Genomic DNA, 22,337 nt, shown 5'->3' with positions numbered 1-22,337 from the left:
ACAGCATGAAAGCTAATTTCACCAGGACATCTGGGTGTGTGTGCCTGTCCTCAGACAACCTGCATGTTCATGGCAGAGCTAAGGAGGGCATGTGATCATTGATAGTGGTGGGTGTAAAATAATATTTAGGACAGGTGAGCGAATTGACAGGTAAAACACAGCACCTAGATCAGGGGTCTACACAAAAGCGGGACCCCATTCATGCTTTGTTAAAAGAGGACGCCCAAAGACATGATTAGTGAGAAATTATTAGTGAATGATTAGAGAACATTTAGTGAGAATTATTAGTGAGAGAAATTATATAAAAGATGCTAACCATGTTTATGACTGGATAAAGGCATAGACGTGTTTTCAACTTTTTAAGGATTTTCTATTTGTCTGTATTTACCAATATTAAAATTTTAGCATACAGTATTTCATGTTACAAAACACTTTTAAATAGTTTAATAAATTATATAATTGGTGTCCCCTCCCCGCAAAAAATGCATCTTAAAAGTGCTAGTTTTTCTCAAGACAGTTAACCTATTAAATTTGCTTAACTTCTACTGGGTAATATCCTGTAATAAAGAAAACCATGTTTTCCAGTCTATCTGCTCCTAAGTCAGAGCCAAAGGCAACAACGTGTAATTTTATATACTTACTTCATTTCTGAGGAAAAAAAAACAAAAAATGTAATTTGTGCTATATTTGATATCATTACCTTTAAAGATAAAATTATTGGCATATTTTACTTAAAGTTCAGGGTGAAATATTTCAGATCTTCAGTTTGATATAGACATTACATGGACACATATTATGACCAAACTTTCTTAGGTGAATTTTAAAGTAGCCTAATCAATTATGTATTAAATGAATGTGTAGAAAACACAAACACACACACACATACACAGTGAAAAAAAGGTACCAGGGAACCCTCCTACACTGTTGGTGGTAATATAAATTGGTACAACCACTATGCAGAACAGTACGGAAGTTCCTTAAAAACTAAAAATAGAACTACCATATCATCCAACAATCCCACTCGTGGGCATGTATCTGGAGAAAACCATAACTTGAAAAGATACATGCATCCCAATGTTCACTGCAGGGTTATTTACAATAGCCAGGACATGGAAGCAACCTGAATGTCCATCAACAGAGGACTGGATAAACCAGGTGTGGTACATATATACAACGGAATATCACTCAGCCATGAAAAAGAACAAAATATATTTACAAAGAGAAACAGATTCACAGACCTAGAAAACCAACTTATGGTTACCAAAGAGAAAACACAATAGGGGAGGGATAAATTAGGAATTTGGGATTAACATACACACATTATATAAAATAGACAATCAACAAGGGCCTCCTGTGTAGCACAGGGAATTCTACTGAGTACTCCATGATGACCTGCATGGGAAAAGAATCTAAAAAAGAATGAATGCATGTATGTATATAACTAAATCACTATGCTGTACACTGAAACTAATAAAACACTGTAAATCAACTACACTTTAATAAAATTTTTAAAAAGAAAGGAAGAGAAAACAAACCAAAACTTAAGATTTTCTGTAGAACTGGCTTCCTTAAGGAAGAATTTGTTCCTTGACAGGAAGTTCCTCTGGGTAGGAGTAGAGGTGGGATAAAAATCTCTTTTTTGAAATTTACCTCTAACTCACTCAAATCTTTATTGCATTCCCACTATGTGCTGGATGCTGGGTTTGTAGCTGGATAAACAGCTCTTGCCCTCACAGGAACTAACAGGCTATTGCAAGGAACGTGTGGAGAAATGAGATGGGGTTTTATGATTGTCTGTGAAAATTAAAGTGAAAGTTCCTCAGCTGTGTCCAACTCTTGGCGACCCCAGGGACTGTAGCCAGCCAGGCCCCTCTGTCCATGGAATTATCCAGGCCAAAATACTGGAGTGGGTAGCCGTTCCCTTCTCCAGGGGATCTTCCCAACCCAGGGATCGAACTCGGGTCTCCTGCATTGCAGGTAGATTTTTAACCATCTGAGCCACCAGGGAAGCTTGTCTGTAGAGCACTAGAATGTTAGGCTTTGTAAAGATTCCTGGAGAACATCTAGTTCAGCTTTTTATTTTGCGAAAGCCAGAGAGGCAAGGGGTGTGCTCTGCTTAGAAACAGGTACAACTGGAGCCAAAGTTGAACTCCTGACACCCTGTCCACCTGCCCTTTCAACTGTCCTTCGTCGTCCTCTGTCACACCTGAGACCAAAGTCCAGGAACAATCACTGAAACTGGGGCAACCCCTCTACACACAATTTGCCTTCAATGAACCACAATGAAAGGCCACTTAAACAGCAGGCCCTCAAAACAGGCTTCTGGGCCCAAAGGTTGCTCAGGTTACAAGTAGGCAGGGCTGAAGGAGGGTTTGGACAGGCTGACAACTCTGCTCAATCACAGAGAAGTCGCTCAAGACAAGGTAAGATACTGGAGTATTCTGCAAAAATAGTTTGGGTTTCACTTCCTGAATCAACTCCACCGCCAATAACTCTCACCTCCTGGCACAGAACGAAACTCGGTAAATGATGGGATGAATGAATGAAACCAGCTGGGCATTCCTTACGTTCTTAGTCCAAGAACAGAAAAAAAGCATCGTTGTGACTGATGCCAAAATAACTGAAATAAATAGTTCATTTCTACAGCGTGGAGCATAATTACAATCTCTATTTGAAGGCCTGGGTAGGAGAGTCAGGGATTGGGCACATACTGTGTCATAGGGAAAAATTCTCTTAAAATAAGGATTCAAGTAAGACAAAGTCCAGATACTCAGAAGGGTTTAATTCATAAGACCTCTTTCAGGCCAGAAGAAGGAAGCTTAGATAGAAAAATAGTGATTATCTCCAGGCACAGTTGTTTCTGAACCTTCTGCAAAAGTACGCTCCTATTTATCTGATGTAACTAGCACAGGAAAAAGAAGCCCAATTGTGTCTATAAGAGGAATGTGTAAATTGAATATTTCCAATATCACAAATCCCTAGGTTAGGAAAAAGAGGCTTGAAAATGTTAAATTTTTGTTAGTAGTTCAGAGGGTTTTTTTTTTTTGGTCACTCCATGTGGCATGCAGGATCTTAGTTCCCTGACTAGGGATTGAACCCTTGCTCCCTGCAGTGGAAGTGTAGAGTCTTACCCACTGGACTGCCAGAAAAGTCCCCGGAGGTTAATTTTTATAACTCAGATACCTTGAAAAGTATTAAAACTGACTCAGGTCTGGTACTTACTGACATGTCAAGTCAACTGGATCAGAACTATCTTCCATGACTTGGGAAGCCAGCCCTGTCATTTGTTCACACACAGGACTGTTACTCCACTCCACACATCATTCAGACACTGGGAGTCAGGTTTTACTGATGTCTGCATCCTTATCTGGGGGGAGTTTAAGACTGGGTGGAGGTCGCTTCTAGAAAACCACACCTTTGCTAGCCTTTAAAACACTAGCCCTTACAGGGACCATCCACAGGCAGGCATGGTGGACATGCTGCTTTCTTCCATTTAATTTAGATTTGACCATTTAGACTAAACATCTCCAGTTATTAACTGTAAGGACTGGAAGAGAATAGAACTTAACCAATGGCTTTGTCTTCAAAATAAATCACACCCACCAACAGAGAAGTCTGTATGAGAAAATTCATCTTGATACTGTCCATAACAGCAAAAGATTGAAAACAGTGTCCACCAATAAGAGATCATGATTCATTCAGAGGAAGGCTATGTAACTATTCCAAAGAATAATCTCTGTAGTTACTTCTATGAAACAATCTCTAAGAAGCAACTTTCAGAAGGGGAAAAAAAAAAAATCCAAGGAACAGGATGTATGTAAGAGCATAATAGTTGTAATTAGAAAAATAGGGGTGGGGTGGGGTGCATATTATGCATAAAACAGTAAATTTCTCAAGAAAAATACACAACAATAGGTGCGTCTGGAGAGGAAACTGGGTGTCAAGGGTGGGAAGAGATCTTCCTTTTCCTCTTCTGTACTGTTTGAAGTTTTTCTGTGTGTATTACTTATGTAAAATATACAAATGCAAAAATAAAACACAGAAATCAAAAGTATGGTCATGGAGGCATCAAATACGCAAAATATTTTCTTGGTGGAATGAAAGGAGGTAAACCCTAAATTATTTGAAAAACAACAAATAAGGCTTAAAATATAGTCAAGATCCTCAAAACTAAGAGCCTGCCTGGTGCAACTTCTCCACGTAGAGGTGAGGAAGCAATACCCAGAGAAACAGTGAACTGGGGGAAGGCCATAAAATAGTCACGGCCTAGGAGCCAGGTGTCCTGACTCACTCCACATGCCCAAGATCTCCCCTGTTGCTCTGCTCCCTGCAGTTGTTTCATTTCAGAGGGTTACTCACTGAACCTTTTATTAGGTTGAATCTTGTGAACTTTACCGATGGTTGAGGTTCTTTAAAACCACTGCTTTCGTAGCTACTCAGAGACAAAGGGGGGCAGAAGAGTTTCAAGACAGAGATAAACAGAGAGGAAGTCTTCCGGAGAATACAGGAAGGAAAACATCTAGATTTGCAACAAACGAAATACTTCTTGGGATAATATCCCATAACATTTTAGGGAGAGAATAGTTCAGTTTAAGAAAAGAAAAAGAAAACAAAACGTACAGTATCTCAAATGCAGTATCTGAGGCCAAACCAGGTAAAGACAGACTACCATTAAATGCCTTACAAATGCTAAAGACCTAGTCAGTTCTAGACTTTTTGCCTGCCCCCACAGAAAGGAATAACCCAAACAGAAGCGTTCTCCACTGAAGCAGGAATGCATCAAAACTAAAGCAGAGACTTCTCTTTTTTCCCTTCCAAGAGAGTCAGAATTTAAATTCAAATCCACATTTATCTTTTTCACTGTTTTCATCTCCTTTCCCCCCACCCCGCCTTTTTTTTTCCTTCAATAACTGACTTTCTCTTGAGTGTTTGGCCATCAAACATAACCAAGCTCTACAGACGTAACCAGACATATTTCACTGCTATTATTCAATATAAAAGAAAACACCAAGAAAAACAAACTCCACAGCATTTAAGATAGGAACACTCTTCTGAGTCAATGACTGTGAAGTAAATGGTCAACATGGGAATGGGGTGTGCAGAGGTGCATGGGGGGTACCCATGACCTTCTGTCTAATGCCCACTGGGACAGTGATGCACCCTCTAACTTGCTCCAGCAAACATACCACTCGGTCATGTCTACAAAGGCCCCCAAGATTCGAGGCCAGGAAGGTCCCTGGACTCCATTTTAAGCCAGCATGTCATTTGCTGTATAAGAAGCAGACCAGAAAAAGGTTAAGGCTTCACTTCTGAACTTTTTGCCTTTTGCAGCACCAGGAACTGAGAGCGACAGCTCATAGACAGAGTATTTTGGCAGCTTCCCCAAGCCAGGAGCTGCAGACTAGGAGGGAGGCCAGGGAATCAGACTGCCCAGCGAGCCTCCTGGAATGTTTGACAAACGTCTCTCTGGCCGCGGAGAAGTTCAGTGGCTTGGTTTTCTGTGTCCTGGGCTTGCTTTCCCCCACCCCTATTTTTTTAAAATAGGCTATGGTTATATACACACACACGCAAACAATGCCAAGTGAAGAAAACAAAACCATAAGGTTGGGCTCAACTACAAAACCCATCACGGGCCTGCATCAGGCTGGCTCCGAGCAGATTATGGAAAGGACAACCAGCGTGCCAATGGCTAGACGCCACACCTAAGCCCTAGAAAGACACAGCAACGACGTTATTCCCTTTCAATCCTCCTCCGCGATGCACACGTGAGTCTAGGAAGGGCCAAGAGGAATACTTGTTGTTAGTCAGGCATTTCTCCTCTTCTCCTCAGCTCCCTTTCTCCTCTTGACAACAGCTCCTCAGCTGCAGTGTCCCTATGCATAGCTCTTTGCGTTGAACTTTAAAAACACGTGGTTTTGGACTTCCCAGGTGATCTAGTGGCTAAGACTCTGTGCTCCCAATGCAGGGGGCCTAGGTTCAATCCCTAGTCAGGGAAATAGATCCCACAGGCTGCAAATAAAGATCCTGTATGCCGCAACTAAGACCCAGTGCAGCCAAATTAATTAATGAATTTTGAAAAACACACGGTTTTGTTAACATGTCAGAGGCACAATTCCATGCAATTGAGGGGGGAGGCCTGCCCAGCACTGCATGATTCTTCCTCTCCCAGTACCTATTATCAAGCTTCTGTACTTCTCTTCTGTCAAGAATGGACAGAGTTTCATATGTTGCTATGATTCATTATTTTAGTAAACATATAATGTCCATGAGTCTACACTCATATAAACAAATAACTGAATGAATAAATAAATAAATGCCAGGAAAAGAGGCAAATCTGTAGAGACAAATTTCAGATAATTTAATGTAGATACACTGTCCTCAATGAAGGGGAGAAAACTCCCACTCCTGATGTATGGATTGTACATAGTAACCTCCTCCCAATGAGCACAGTTATCCAATGGTAGTGAGGGATAGCAACTTTACAGGGGAGGGATTTTATACACTGGGCGGGTGATCAAGATCAACATCAACAGTGACGAGCCATGGTGATGACATGACCCTTGATAAGATGTGATGAGAATGGTACTTTATTTCTGTGGTCTTCCTCCCCAAGACCCATCATCCCAACCAGATCGGAGAAAAACATCAGACAAATTCCTGTAGAGGGAAATCCTATAAAATTCCTAAGGTGTACTCAGAATTATCAAGGTCATCAAAAACAAGGAAAGTCTAAGAAACTTTCATAGCCAAGAACAACTTAAGGAGACATAACAAGTAAAAATAAGGTGGTATACAGCTGGGGACATTAAGAAAAAAACTAAGACAATCTGAATAAAGTATGGAAGTTAGTTAATAATAATGTATCCATATTGGTTCTTTAATGATAACATCTGTTTTTATTGTATGTTAATATCATACAATGTAAGATGTTACTAATACAGGAATTCGGTTGAGAGGCATACAGAACTCTATTTTATCATGATTTTTTCTGAAAACCTAAAACAGATATAAGAAAAACATATGTGTGTCTGTATATGTATGTGTGTGTGTATAGTAATCACATCTTCAATAAATACCAGGAACCATGTTTGGCACTGTCTCTTCAATACTCACTATCAAATAGTCTCCATATGACATATAAAAAATGAATAGATATTATAGGGTATATTAAAAATGGATAAATATTCAAAAGAAAACATGGTCTGGTGATCCAGTGGTTAAGACTCTGTGCTTCCAGGGTAGGGGGCCTCGGGTTCGATCTCTGGTCAGGGAACTAAGATCCACATGCCACACTGCATGGCCAAATTAAAAGAATGAAAGGAAGGCAGGAAGAAAAAATTAAGAAAGGAACAAAGGAAGGAAAAAAGAAAGAAAATATGGTCTAAGTGTGTCCCATGGGAGCAAATAGATATTAAGTTAAAGTTTAAAAAATTATAACAGCTGCTTCCCATGTTTCATGGTCAATTAAGATTGGGAAATAGTGGGCTAAACAAAGTTAAAGGAGTTTATTTTATTGCAGAATTTCTCAAAGACCTTAACTTACAAACAGACAATGAGACTTTCCAAGAGGGAGATATAAAATACAGCACTTCTCAACCCTGTTCCCCTGAGGAGGGATACTGGAAAATGCTGGTCCCATGCATCTTAGCAGATGTCTTGGCAGTACTGAATTGTGAATTGAATTGAAAATGAATGAATATTTATTAAGCTCCTACTATGTGCTGAGCTTCTCAAAGTCAACTGAGCAGCTGTGTGGGGTGTGGAGTCAGAGAAAGGGACATGCAGCCTATAGATGTTGAACAAAGTGGTTCCCTGTGCCTGGAATTACCCACTGCTGTTCAAGATACAAAGTAACCAAAAAAAAAAAAAAAAAAAGGCACAGGGAAAGCCAGGGTTATAAGAGACTGTCAGGATAGCTGCTGCTATTCTCAATCATCAAATATTGATTTAATAGGAAGATTCCTAAGATGGTTTAACTTGTGTATCAATTTTCACAGGTGCTAAGCAGAATCCAGCTAAATGAACTTCTGTGCCATATATTCAAAATAACCTATCTTTTATTTTAGTTTGGGGGTTTCTTTTTTTTAACCAGCTTCTATGATAAAACATGGAGAAGGCAATGGCAACCCACTCCAGTGTTTTTGCCTGGAGAATCCCAGGGACGGGGGAGCCTGGTGGGCTGCTGTCTCTGGGGTTGCACAGAGTCGGACAAGACTGAAGAGACTTAGCAGCATGATAAAACAACATTAAGAGCTCTAAAGCACCCTTCTGAAAGCACCCCTTTGAAGCGCTGACTTATTATTATGAAAATCTGGTTACAGTTTCCTCAGAGTAGGTGAATATGCAACATTTGAATGTATTCGTTGGGTATGATCTGGAATGTAGGAAAAATTCTTCCTCCCAGATGGAACAGGTGTTAAACTCAGTTTGATGTTTGGACTATGTTTATATGAATTGCATCGGAAACACATTCCAGAAACCTAAACACCAAGAGGGCAACACGAGCTCTTCCGCATTGTGGGCTGTTACGATTCCATTCTCTGTCCCCATCCTACAAATGATGATATAGGTCTGTCAGAGAGAAGTGACCAATTGTCCTGGTTCTACTAAGGGGTTTCCTGGGACATGGGACGTTCAGGGCTAAATCTGGAAGAGTCCTGAGCAGATGCTGTGGTTGGTCACCCTACACCTGTGACTGCCCACAATTCCCAGTGCTAACTCATGGCAGTAGGACTCAAGTTTCCTGTTTCCATCCTAACATGCTTCCTTACAAAGAGAACCAGCACTCATAGGAGAGAATCATTTGCTATTCAGAATGACAGTCAGGCTGTCCATCAAATCAGCTCTCAACGTGTCCTCCATCAGTTGCGACCAGCTGTCTGCCCTTTTGCACCCATACAACTTGGTAATCAGTGCCTCTCAGGTGGAACCAGCAGTCAAGAATCCACCTGCCAATGCAGGAGATGCAAGAGATGTGGGTTCGACCCCTGGATTGGGAAGATCCCTGGAGGAGGAAATGGCAACCCAATCCAGTATTCTTGCCTGGAGAATCCCGTGGACAGAGGAGCCTGGTGGGCAACAGTCCATGGGGTCACAAAGAGTTGGACAAGGCAGCACACACGCACACGTGATGGCTTGGTAGAGGGACTACTACTCCGGCACCTATCCTGCAACTTTTTAAAGACATTAAGCACTATTATGACATTACATTGTATTGCTCATACATATGAGCCTTCAAGTCAGGAAATCTTTCTCGCTGGATTCTAGGTTGAGCCACACACAGTGAACAGAAGCACTTTTAAGAAACACTAAACTGTTCTCTTCCTGTGATTTGAACTCTCACCTTCCGGAGGGCTAGATTCGTGCTCTTTATAAACAAAACCTAACAGCCACATCTCCCCCTGTCCTTTAGAATCAACTCCACTGGTATGAATATTCCTTATAAACACAGAACAAAATTTATTTCAAATCTGACTTGTTGATGCACACAGTAGGCACCAAATACATTCTCCCTGAGAATGTTTATGGATTTATGGGTCAGAAATGGGTAGTTAAATATCAGTTCATTTTTAAGATGATCAGCAGAGGCTATTTTTTTTTTTTTTTAATTTAAAAGAAAAGTCAGAGCAAACGGGAAATCTATCCCCACTATACACACAGACACAATTCTTTCTGTTTCGGATGCATTTTAATTATTACATCCCATAATCTTTGAAAGATTGAGGACAGGAGGAGAAGGAGACGACAGAGGATGAGATGCTTGGATGGCATCACCGACTCACTGGACATGGGTTTGGGTGGACTCCGGGAGTTGGTAACGGACAGGGAGGCCTGGCGTGCTGTGGTTCATGGGGTCGCAAAGAGTCGGACACGACTGAGCGACGGAACTGAAGGAACTGATACTCTTCTAAGTGGATATTTAATGAATAATAGATTTTTGTTGCGGCTTTCTCCTTACTCTCGGAGCATAATTCCCTATTGAGGACCCAATGCATTTTGTTATTGTTCTACCATTAGTGATTTACAAATCCCACCATCCTCATCATAGCTGTGGCCATGTATTTACCCTACTTAGAAGCATCACCGTAGAAGTTCAGGCTGGAAGGAGCTTAGTCCATTTTGACCAAGTTCCTCAATCTTTTTTTTAGCAGCAGGATCTTTCCCCAGAGCCTGATATATGGCATGAAGCAGAGACACCCCACATGTTCAGGGGTTCATTCACAGCATGCCTGCAGCCTGTGCCAGTGTAAGTGAATGCTTAAAAGGCACTCCTTTTGATCCTCTTCTCTAAATTGTCCCGGTCTGGCTTTCACTCTGCTTTCCCTACAGGCGTTTCCCAACTCTTGAGTCAAAATATTAAACAAAGTTTTAAAATATGTTGGACAGACATGGCTCTTGGAGACTGGATACTAACTAAGCTTAGCTTCTGCTTGCATGCCCCAAAACCCTGGCATGGGGCCTTGGGACACAATTTAAAACCAATGATTTAAGCCAATTCACTCATTTGAGAGATGAAGAAACTTGGAAGGTTAATTGACTCAGCACAAATCACAAGCATAGACTGTGACAAACCTAGGAAGCTCAGGGAATGTGCTGGAATGCATGGCTGGCGTCAGCTGCACTGGCCACCAATCACTGCCCTGTCCTGCAGTCAAAAACTATTTACTGAGTTAAATTTGGTGACAAGGATTAAGAGGAGTTTCCTTGGCCCTATTTCACAAAAAGATCCAAAGCAGACTAATTTAATTAACTTATTTACTTGTAAAATGATGAAATCAACATAGTTACATGTTAGGGTGACACCCTATTTGTGGGATCTGCTTTTACAGAAAATGGTATAGGGCTTTCTTCTTCCATCCTTTAAAAAAAAAAAAAAAAGACCAAATCAGGTATCTTTGAAGCATTACATTTCATAATACAGGAAGGGTTCAACCAGAAGAGGTGGCACCATCAAGCAATACTAGCCCTTCTGGCCTCAGAGGCTCCAGGGAAATGATGATATGCAACAGAGAGAAGCCAAAACATACAGGTGTAAATCGTATCTGACATATGCATGGACCTAGCCACACCAAGCTTCAAAAATATTTCCGCATTGAGAGTGTCTGGGTACAGCTGCGGGTCTTTTTCTCTCTGTTTATGGGCCATACAGGGTTTAACTCATGTGAACTGGCCAATGTCAGGTGTCCTGCAGCCCAGTCTGATGGAAAACACATGTCTACGGAGGTAGAAAGACAAACCCAGTCTCAATCCAGCCTGGACTCAGTCACGATTCAATGAAGGGGGGTAAAAAGGCTGCAGACACGTCTCTCGCCCTTCTTGCGTCTCTCTCAGCTCCTGCCAACAATGAGTCGCTTGTTTCTCTTATTTCCCAGAAACAGTATTAGCCGTCCAACAAGGTCAGCAAAAAAAAAAAAAGCAGCTTTTCACTTCAGGGTGCATTCGGTTCCAAAAATCTGTAAAGTATTAAACCAAGAAGTTGCACTATCCCAACTTCACACTGAGCTCTTTATTCCAATTCTGGGTGAGAATAACTCTGAGGAAATTTCTCAGCCGGCTTAGTTGATAAGACACAAAATTCTGGGATCCATGTACGTTCAGACACACTTTCTCGACTTCAAACCTTAACAGCACTTCCAGGTGCCCCCAGAATCAGACAGGTGGATCTAAGATTCTCCAGATGCCCCCGGCTCAACTGGTTTTAGACTTGTAACCCAACCTACATTTACTTCACAGGAATCCCTGAATTTTAGCAGCAGCCAACGATTTTCCTACCCACCATCCTGTGTGTCCATCCAAACAGTAATCAAGTCAACAAACCAGAGTGCAAACATCCAGGCAACTCTGTTCTCCTAGGTGTAAAGATGGAAAAGCCTATAACATGGATTTTTATGTTCTCCTAGCAAATGCATCAGGGCTTCCCTGGGGGGTCAGATGGTAAAGAATCTGCCTACAATGCAGGAGACCAGGGTTTGATACCTGGGTCGGGAAGATCCCCTCAAGAAGGGCATGGCAACCCACTTCAGTATGCTTGCCTGGAGAATCCAATGGACAGAGGAGCCTAGTGGGTCCTCTGGTCACAATCCACAGGATCACAAAGAGCTGGACACGACTGAGCGACTAAGCACAGCCCAGCATAGCAAATGCATCATCTACAATAAACTCTCTCCTGTCTAATGAAAATAAATGCATGAACAGTGAATATATATTTTACAATGAAACAATAATTTTTTTAAATAGACATTATAAAATGTATATTTTACTGGCATGTAAAAGATTTCAACATCAGTTTTCATCGTTGTAAGAGATCTAGAACAACCTATGAAAAAAAATCACATCTTTCTGGCATTCATTTCTTCTGGGTCCTTCAGCTATAAAGAAATCATATTTCTTCCACCTAAAGCAGCACCAGAAAGTGCTACTTGATTCCATCTGATTTCTGGGCTATCGAAAGATTTATCAAAAGTGACCAAGCAGAAAGCACATCTGTGAAGGCAGTGAATTTAGGCACATAATGACTAACTCGGAAAAAAAAAGAGGAAACTGTGTGCTTCACCGTACTGCTTCACAAAGTTATCTTTGTGTCTTTGAATTTTATTCCATGGCCTGGCAACAGCAGCAAAACCAAAACTTTTCTTGTTTTATTATCTTCAGACAATAGGTATACTTTTATCCCAGCAGGAAATGGAAACTCTGATCCATGCATTTATTTTCATTAGTCAGGAGAGAGTTTATTGTAGCTTTTTATTGGTTAGCTTTCCTGAATGATTTTAAAACTACTCCAGGTGCAGAGTGTGGCAACCCAAACTCAGTAACAGAAAACGAATCCACAGCTGTGTTCCACTAGAGGTAGGAAGAAGTTGCCAGCGTGGGCCAATAGTCCTTAATCTGTGTTCTTTTTACTATGTGCCATTCTAGTAAACATCTTTATTATTGAAAGAGCTCATACAGCAGACACTCCAAGAGATAAGTCAAAGGATTTGAACAGTGTATAGACGAGAACATGTATTTACTAATTAAACGTGGAAAAATTACCAGCTTCACAAGAAATTGTAGAAATGCAAATTACACAGTCATTCTTTAGCAATCAAATTAACAGAAACAACACAGTAATGAGGGGTATTTTGCATCACGCCATGAATACGCAAGAAAAACAAACAAACAGGAATTCAACTGGGGTAGCAGGATTAAGAAATCTGGTAAAATTATGTGTCAAATTTGGAGACTTTGTGGTTATATGCATTTTAAAGACTGTACCCATAGATCTAGAATCTCTAGTGACCCCAAAAAGGTTAATTACCTTTGCAATGAAAATGTATCAAAATACTAATAGTGGTCCTCGAATGGTAGGCCTATGGATGATTTTTTTCTTTCCAGTGGTCCACGGTTCACTTAAATATTCACTCACCAAATACCTGCTGAGCCCCAGGCAAGTGCAAGGCCCTGTTTCTAGGTGCTAGAGACAGTGGAGAGCAAGACCGAAAGGTCCTGCCCTTCAGGAGATTATAGTCTAGAGGGGAGACAGACAATAGCAAATACATAGTGTAACTCTAGCGATAAGGGCTTTGAATAAACAAATGCAGAACTATTGGAGAGAAGCATTCCTTCTGTGTCTGAGGAGGTAATTTGTAAAAACATTGGATGGGGGACTTCCCAGGTGGTCCAGTGGCTAAGCCTCCACACTCCCAATGCAGGTGCAGAAGGCTCCCAATACAGGAATCAATGCGGTTTGATCCCTCGTCAGGGAACTAGATTCCACATGCCTCAACTAAGAGTTCACAGGCCCCAACCAAAGATCCCATATGCTGCAGTTAAGACCCAGAGCAGCCAAATTAAAAAAAAAAAATTAAAACAATTTAAAAATATTAAAAAAAAAAAATGTGGTTGAAGTGCAGAAATCAGGGTGGGAGACATTCTAGGCTGATGGAGCTCAAAGGTCCTGAGGTGGGAGGGTGCCTGACCTGTGGGAATGGAGTACATGAGCAAAACTGGGTGGCCAACATGGCTGAAGGGCACAGGGTTGGGGGCTGGGACCGGGGCCTGAGGGGCATCATGACTGTGGTGAGCACTGCTGTAGTGGCTAAGTTGTGTCCGACCCTTCTGCTACCCCATGGACTGGAGCCTGCAGTCCGTGGGATTTCTCAGGCAAGAATACTGGAGTGGAGGACTGCCATTCTCTTTTCCAGGGGATCTTCCCAACCCAGGGACTGAATCCACATCTCCTGCATTGCAGGCAGATTCTTTACCACTGAGCCATGAGGGAAGCCCAGTGAGCACTGCAGTTAGTCTCTCTATTCCAAAGTGACAGAAATCTCCGTCAGGTTTACTGCTCAAGCTCCATGAGAAACTGCCAGAGTATTTCATACACTATCGTAAAATTTAAAATTCTGAAGAAATCCAGAGATGAATTTTCTCAGTAGCATCCCTGAGTCCAGCTGGGTACCGTGGGTAGCCTTGTGGTCTGCAGCCATTCCCGGCTGATGTTCTCAGATGATGCCACCATCCAGGGTCTAGGGAGGGCAGAGAAAACCTCTCTCTAAAGCTCCTGGTGTTCACCGTGGGAAGACTTTTTGAGCACTGTCTGCTAGATTAGTCTAGATCATTTATGGGGAATTCCTTCTTCAGCCTCTACACTTCGAAAAACTGTTTCTCCTCCACACCAGGCAAGTCTTTCGCTCCTGATGTTCTGACTCCTGTATCTGAACATGCAGCCCTCTCTGCACAAGTCCCCAAGTCTCGGAGTTAAGTCTTCAGGCACCTCTAGAAACCACACAAGGTTTGTACAGTATGTACTTTCTTCCCTGGCTTTATTATTTTCTCAGTCTTTTAGCCCAACTTAAGTTTATTACCTGTATCCCTTTTTTTCTGGCCAGGCTATAGGGCTTGTGGGTTCTTAGTCCCTGCAGTGGAAGCATAGAGTCCTAACCACTGGACAGTAGGAATTCCCTATCTATCCTTTTGAATTAAGTGTTTTGGAAGAGGCAAGAGTAGAATCAATGGACAGAAGCATCACAGTTTCATTTTAAAACCCTATCTCTGTATATGGGCTTCCCAGGGGTCGCTAGTGGTAAAGAACCCTCCTGCCAATGCAGGAGACATAAGAGACGTGGGTTCGATCCCTAGGCTGGGAAGACCCCTGGAGAAGGGTGCAGCAACCCACTCCAGTATTCTTGGCTGGAGAAACCCATGGACAGAGGAGCCTGATGGGCTATATACAGTCCGTGGGGTCGCAAAGAGTCAGACATGACTGAAGCAACTTAGCACACATGCACAAACATCTCTGTATATACAGCTACACTGATATATTGACAGCATTATTTATGAATTGAGTAGTGTTCTAAGAAGCTTAAGCGAGCATGTTAAATATGGCATTTTCTCATCATCCCGAGGAAGGAAAAGTATTTACATGACCTGAGGACACATCTTACAGAAACCTGGGGGATCAAAAGGTTTTTCCTCATGTCGGAGAAGGCAATGGCACCCCACTCCAGTACTCTTGCCTGGAAAATCCCATGGATGGAGGGGCCTGGTGGGCTGCACAGTCCATGGGGTCACTAAGAGTCAAACGACTGAGCGACTTCACTTTCACTTTTCACTTTCATAAATTGGAGAAGGAAATGGCAACCCGCTCCAGTGTTCTTGCCTGGAGAATCCCAGGGACGGGGGAGCCTGGTGGGCTGCCATCTATGGGGTTGCAAAGAGTCGGACACGACTGAAGCGACTTAGCAGCAGCAGCACTGTTTGTATGGAACACACTTGTGAGTGAAGCCCGCTGACCCAAGCAAATTCTGCCTTCCTCCCAACATCACCCATTCTGGGACAAACTGACATGTGCCTCCTGACAGGATCCAGGAGGAAAACACAAACATCACCTTTGTGCTACTCCTGCCCAAAAGGTACAACCTAAATCTAAACCAGGAGGAAACACCATGTCAAGGTCCAGAAACACGAAAGCTGTAGGTAAAAAAATTCCAGGTAAAAACAAATTAAGGAGAGAAGATGATTAAATACAATGAATGACCTTCAATAGATCCTGGACCAGAAACCAAATGGCCATAAAGGACATTACTGTGGCAAATGAAACTTCAAAAAGTGAAAGTTGTTCGGGCGTGTCCAACTCTTTGTGACCCCATGGCCTGTAGCCCGCCAGGCCCCTCTATCAATGGAATTCTACAGGCCAGAATGCTGGAGTGGGTAGTCATTCTCTTCTCCAGGGGATCTTCCCAACCCAGGGATGGAACCCAGGTCTCCCACATTGCAGGCAAATTCTTTACCCTCTGAGCCACCAGGGAAGCCCCAGCAAAAAGCAAGTCATACAAATTTTTTGGTTTCCCGGTGTACAAAATGCTATGCTTATACTATACTGTAGTATAGTATTGTACACACACACACACACACACATATATATACAATGGCATTATTTCTAAAAAAAATGTACGTATCTTAGTTAAAAGGTACTTTCTTGTTTAAAAATGTTAACCATCATTTGAGCCTTTAATGAGTCAATCTTTTTGCTGCTGCTGCTGCTAAGTTGCTTTAGTCGTGTCTGACTCTGTGCGACCCCATAAACGGCAGCCCACCAGGCTCCCCCGTCCCTGGGATTCTCCAGGCAAGAACACTGGAGTGGGTTGCCATTTCCTTCTCCAATTTATGAAAGTGAAAAGTGAAAGTGAAGTCGCTCAGTTGTGTCCGACTCTTTGCAACCCCATGGACTACAGCCTACCAGGATCCTCCACCCATGGGATTTTCCAGGCAAGAGTACTGGAGTGGGCTGCCATTGCCTTCTCCCAATCTTTCTGCATTAGTGATCAAAGTATACTGATCACAGATCACAATAACAAATACAATAATAATGAAAAAGTTTGAAATATTGCAAGAATTACTAAAATGTGGTACAGAGACACAGTAAACAAATACTCTCGGGAAAATGACACCGATAGTTCTGTATGACGCAAGGCTGCCACAAACCTTCAATTTGTAAAAAATGCAATATCTGTGAAACACAAAAAAGTGAAGCACAGTTATACAAGGTCAGCCTGCACTGTGCTTTCAGAAAATGCAATCTAAAGTATTTAGGGGGGAAACGGCATGATGTCTCCACCTTAGGCCTGAGAAGTTAAGAAAAAATGTATATATAATAAATCTTCATAAAGGGAAAGAGAGAGAAGTAAATGAGGCAATTATAAACAATTAACAGGATTCCCTGGTGGTCCAGTGGTTAAGAATCTGACTTGCCAGTGCAGGGGACATAGGCTCAGTCCCTGATCTGGGAAGATTCCACATGCCTCAGGGCAACTAATTCTGTGTGCTACAATAACTAAAGCCTGTGTGCCCCAGCACCCAGGCTCCACAAAAGAAGCCACTACAGTGAAAGGCCCATGCACTGCAAGGAAGAGTAGCCCTCGATTTGCTGTAACTAGAGCCAAAAATAAATAAATAAATAAATAAAATTTTAAATGAACAATTAACAAAGGCAGATCTGGGCAAAAGGTATGTGTGAGTTCCTGGTACTATATTTGAAACTCCTCTGTAAATTTTAGATTATTTCAAAATAAAAGGTGACACATTACAACAACAAAGAAAAAAACTTTCCCTAAACACACCCTAAACTCCCTGGAGATGGAAAAATCTCAGTCTGGCAGAGTCCAGACAAACTGTACTGTATACAGGCCATTGTGCTGTGATGTTATTTCTCCTGGAGGAAGAATGGCTACTGCCCAATGGCTTTGACAACTGACCAGGGTTTGGAGGGGGAGAACCCTAACAAAAACAGGTGCTACAAGACTCTGATACCTTACACTCACTGTTCCTCCTAGCCTCATAACCTCCACCCCGGATCCCAACTGTTATTTGTGGACAAAAATACATTGCCTGTCATTTCAGTAAACAGAGTGTTGCTTGCCATCAAGCCATCCACCACTGCAGCCGACCCCAACAATGAGCCCTCATGAACACTCCAGATAGAGAAAAATAGGATAGTGACCCTAGATAATTAAGTTGTAAATCAAAGAAATAATTTCAGTGAGTCTAGATTCTTGCACCTTCTCATACATAGAAAAGCACTAAAGTCATTAACTTGAGATTCTGTTTTTTGTGTGTGATTATCAGTAAATTTTTGATGTTTGACTATATATATATATATTTTTTTTTTCCCCCAGTAAAAACTCCTATATATCCTGACTCCTCCTCTTACCTTTTCTGAACAGTCCCTCACTGCTATCTGAGAGGCTGTTTCCTGGGCAACAGTCCTCAGGAAGGCCCCTGAACATAATTCTCAGCTTTTAGGCTGTACTTTTTTTCAGTTGACACATCACAAGAAAAAAACAAAACAAAACAAAACTATGTGTGGTGACAGACGTTAATTAGGTTTATTATCCTGATCATTGCATAACATATCTGCATATTGAATCACTGTGTTGTACACAAGAAAGTAATATAATGTTTATGTCAATTACATCTCAATTTTTGTAAGAAAAGAAAAAATCTCATTTTTAAAAAATATAGAGCCTGGAAAGGACAAAGAGGTGTGCTATAGGTCCGGTCTTGCAGAAGAAAAAAGCTCTTATAATACAATTGTGGCTGGCAACAAGATACTAAACTAAAGAATCACAAGTTTTCTTGGGGAGAACTTGGGCTCCCAGAGTTAGCTGAGTACAAAGCTTGAGGCCCTGGGGTGAAAGGCCCTCACTTCCCAGGGTCAGAGCAGAAGAAACTGTTCCAGGTTGGCCTTCTTGACAGAAGGAAAAAACTAGACAAGCTAAGAACGGCAGAGCTGAGACTGGAGAAGGAACTGCCATTAGCAGCTGCCCTGAGCATTCATTTTGCTAGGATGGAATGAGCCAGTTGCACTTGGGAAGAAATAATAGTTCCATTCTAATTAATTCAGGCATTATGACAATTGATAAGAGTGGAAGTAGAATATTTTTCTTTCATTTAAAGTGTAAGTTTGAAGCAACTATATGAAAGCCCTGTGAGCCAGGACTACATCATCTATATTAAATTCTTTTTTACTTTATTTTTTTCCATCTCTGCAAATATTTAACTCCTGGCAAAATTGAAAACTCACAACTCACTCTTCACTGATGTCTGAGAAATATAATACTGGAAAAGAAAAGGATGAAAATAATACAGAATGAGACACATGACATGTACTGGGAAGCAAACTTCCAATGAAACTTCCATTTATGATTTAGTCAAAAACATATGGATACGCAAGTTGAAAACCAGAGCAAGCGCAAAAGCGAGGTGCCTGGCTAAAAGTACACTTTTTTGTGGCAACTTTAAATCATTATTTTGTGAAAGAAAGTAGCACTCCAAACCAATTCTTCACAACAAACGGAGCAGGCCTGCAGTAAACTGTCTATTTAGGTAAACAATTACCTGTTTAGTTCGATAAAAGCAAACCACGTTTAAACTGTATTTTTTAAAAGGAATTCTCATACTTTCCTAACAAATTAACATTCCAAAGAAATTTGAAAAAAATGAGGAAATTAAAGGATGGCACAAAAATTTAAGTACAAGAACATTTACTGCATATAATATAATCTATATAAATAATAAAAAATAGAATCAACATTTATATCTCCAGTAAAATAACTGGTAAAATAAGTTATGATAGAATTACACAATGGCAACTATACAGCCATTAACATGATGGCTGTAATGGTGTAAAGGAAGAAATATGCCCCAAGTCCATTCATATACATATTTATACATATATGAGTTAAATGTGGTTTAGTCGCTAAGTCATGTCTGACTCTTTGCGACCCCATGGAGATTCTCATTAAACAATGAGAATCCATACCAATCAGAATTACAAAGACTAAAAAGTTTGATGATGAACATTATTGGCCAGAGTAGGAGGAAAGCAACACTTTAATACACCGTTGCATGCATGTCAAGTCGCTTCAGTCATGTCTGATTCTTTGCCTATGGACCCTAGCCTGCCAGGCTCCTCTGTCTACAGGGATTGTCCAGGCAAGAATACTGGAGTGGGTTGCCGAGCTGTCCTCCAGGAGATTCTCCTGACTCAGGGATCAAACCCAAGTCTCTTATGTCTCCTGCATTGGTGGGGGTCGGCGGTTATTTACCACTAGCGCCACCTGGGAAGCCCCATTAATGTTAGGAGTATAAATTCATGTCACCATTTTAGAGGAAAAGTGGAACAGCTATTAAAACTTGAAATGCGCACATGGAACCTTCTCCAGGATAGATCACATCCTGGGCCATAACTCTAGCCTTGGTAAATTCAAAAAAATTGAAATCATTCCAAGCATCTTTTCTGACCACAATGCAGTAAGATTAGATCTCAATAACAGGAGAAAAACTATTAAAAATTCCAACATATGGAAGCTGAACAACACGCTACTGAATAACCAACAAATCACAGAAGAAATCAAAAAAGAAATCAAAATTTGCATAGAAACGAATGAAAATGAAAACACAACAACCCAAAACCTGTGGGACACTGTAAAAGCAGTCCTAAGGGGAAAGTTCATAGCAATACAGGCATACCTCAAGAAACAAGAAAAAAGTCAAATAAATAACCTAACTCTACACCTAAAGCAACTAGAATAGGAAGAAATGAAGAACCCCAGGGTTAGTAGAAGGAAAGAAATCTTAAAAATTAGGGCAGAAATAAATGCAAAAGAAACAAAAGAGACCATAGCAAAAATCAACAAAACCAAAAGCTGGTTCTTTGAAAGGATAAATCAAGTTGACAAACCATTAGCCAGACTCATCAAGAAACAAAGGGAGAAAAATCAAATCAATAAAATTAGAAATGAAAATGGAGGGATCACAACAGACAACACAGAAATACAAAGGATCATAAGAGACTACTATCAGCAATTATATGCCAACAAAATGGACAACGTGGAAGAAATGGACAAATTCTTAGAAAAGTACAACTTTACAAAACTGAACCAGGAAGAAATAGAAAATCTTAACAGACCCATCACAAGCACAGAAATTGAAACTGTAATCAGAAATCTTCCAGCAAACAAAAGCCCAGGTCCAGACGGCTTCACAGCTGAATTTTACCAAAAATTTAGAGAAGAGCTAACACCTATCCTACTCAAACTCTTCCAGAAAATTGCAGAGGAAGGTAAACTTCCAAACTCATTCTATGAGGCCACCATCACCCTAATACCAAAACTTGACAAAGATGCCACAAAAAAAGAAAACTACAGGCCAATATCACTGATGAACATAGATGCAAAAATCCTTAACAAAATTCTAGCAATCAGAATCCAACAACACATTAAAAAGATCATACATCATGACCAAGTGGGCTTTATCCCAGGGATGCAAGGATTCTTCAATATCCACAAATCAATCAATGTAATACACCACATTAACAAATTGAAAAATAAAAACCATATGATTATCTCAATAGATGCAGAGAAAGCCTTTGACAAAATCCAACATCCATTTATGATAAAAACTCTCCAGAAAGCAGGAATAGAAGGAACATACCTCAACATAATAAAAAGCTATATATGACAAACCCACAGCAAACATTATCCTCAATGGTGAAAAATTCAAAGCATGTCCTCTAAAGTCAGGAACAAGACAAGGGTGCCCACTTTCACCATTACTATTCAATATAGTTTTGGAAGTTTTGGCCACAGCAATCAGAGCAGAAAAAGAAATAAAAGGAATCCAAATTGGAAAAGAAGAAGTAAAACTCTCACTGTTTGCAGATGACATGATCCTCTACATAGAAAACCCTAAAGACTCCACCAGAAAATTACTAGAACTAATCAATGAATATAGTAAAGTTGCAGGATATAAAATCAACACACAGAAATCCCTTGCATTCCTATACACTAATAGTGAGAAAACAGAAAGAGAAATTAAGGAAACAATTCCATTCACCATTGCAACGAAAAGAATAAAATACTTAGGAATATATCTACCTAAAGAAACTAAAGATCTATATATAGAAAACTATAAAACACTGGTGAAAGAAATCAAAGAGGACACTAATAGATGGAGAAATATACCATGTTCATGAATTGGAAGAATCAATATAGTGAAAATGAGTATACTACCCAAAGCAATTTATAGATTCAATGCAATCCCTATCAAGCTACCAACGGTATTCTTCACAGAGCTAGAACAAATAATTTCACAATTTGTATGGAAATACAAAAAACCTTGAATAGCCAAAGCTATCTTGAGAAAGAAGAATGGAACTGGAGGAATCAACCTGCCTGACTTCAGGCTCTACTACAAAGCCACAGTTATCAAGACAGTATGGTACTGGCACAAAGACAGAAATATAGATCAATGAAACAAAATAGAAAGCCCAGAGATAAATCCACGCACATATGGAC

At 40.8% G+C, this 22,337-nt stretch overlaps 1 protein-coding gene across 2 annotated transcripts in view; it reads right to left on the bottom strand.

Moving 5' to 3' along the window:
* WWTR1 (WW domain containing transcription regulator 1) overlaps window positions 1-22,337 on the bottom strand; it is a 185,283-nt gene that overhangs the window by 30,394 nt on the left and 132,552 nt on the right. The gene's annotated exons all lie outside the window — the stretch shown is intronic.

This window comes from Bison bison, unplaced genomic scaffold (assembly GCF_000754665.1).
Source record: "Bison bison bison isolate TAMUID 2011002044 unplaced genomic scaffold, Bison_UMD1.0 scf7180017864384, whole genome shotgun sequence".
NCBI lineage: Eukaryota > Metazoa > Chordata > Mammalia > Artiodactyla > Bovidae > Bison > Bison bison.
Note: the sequence above shows the minus strand (reverse complement) of the source record. Positions and strands in the feature narration are given on the sequence as shown.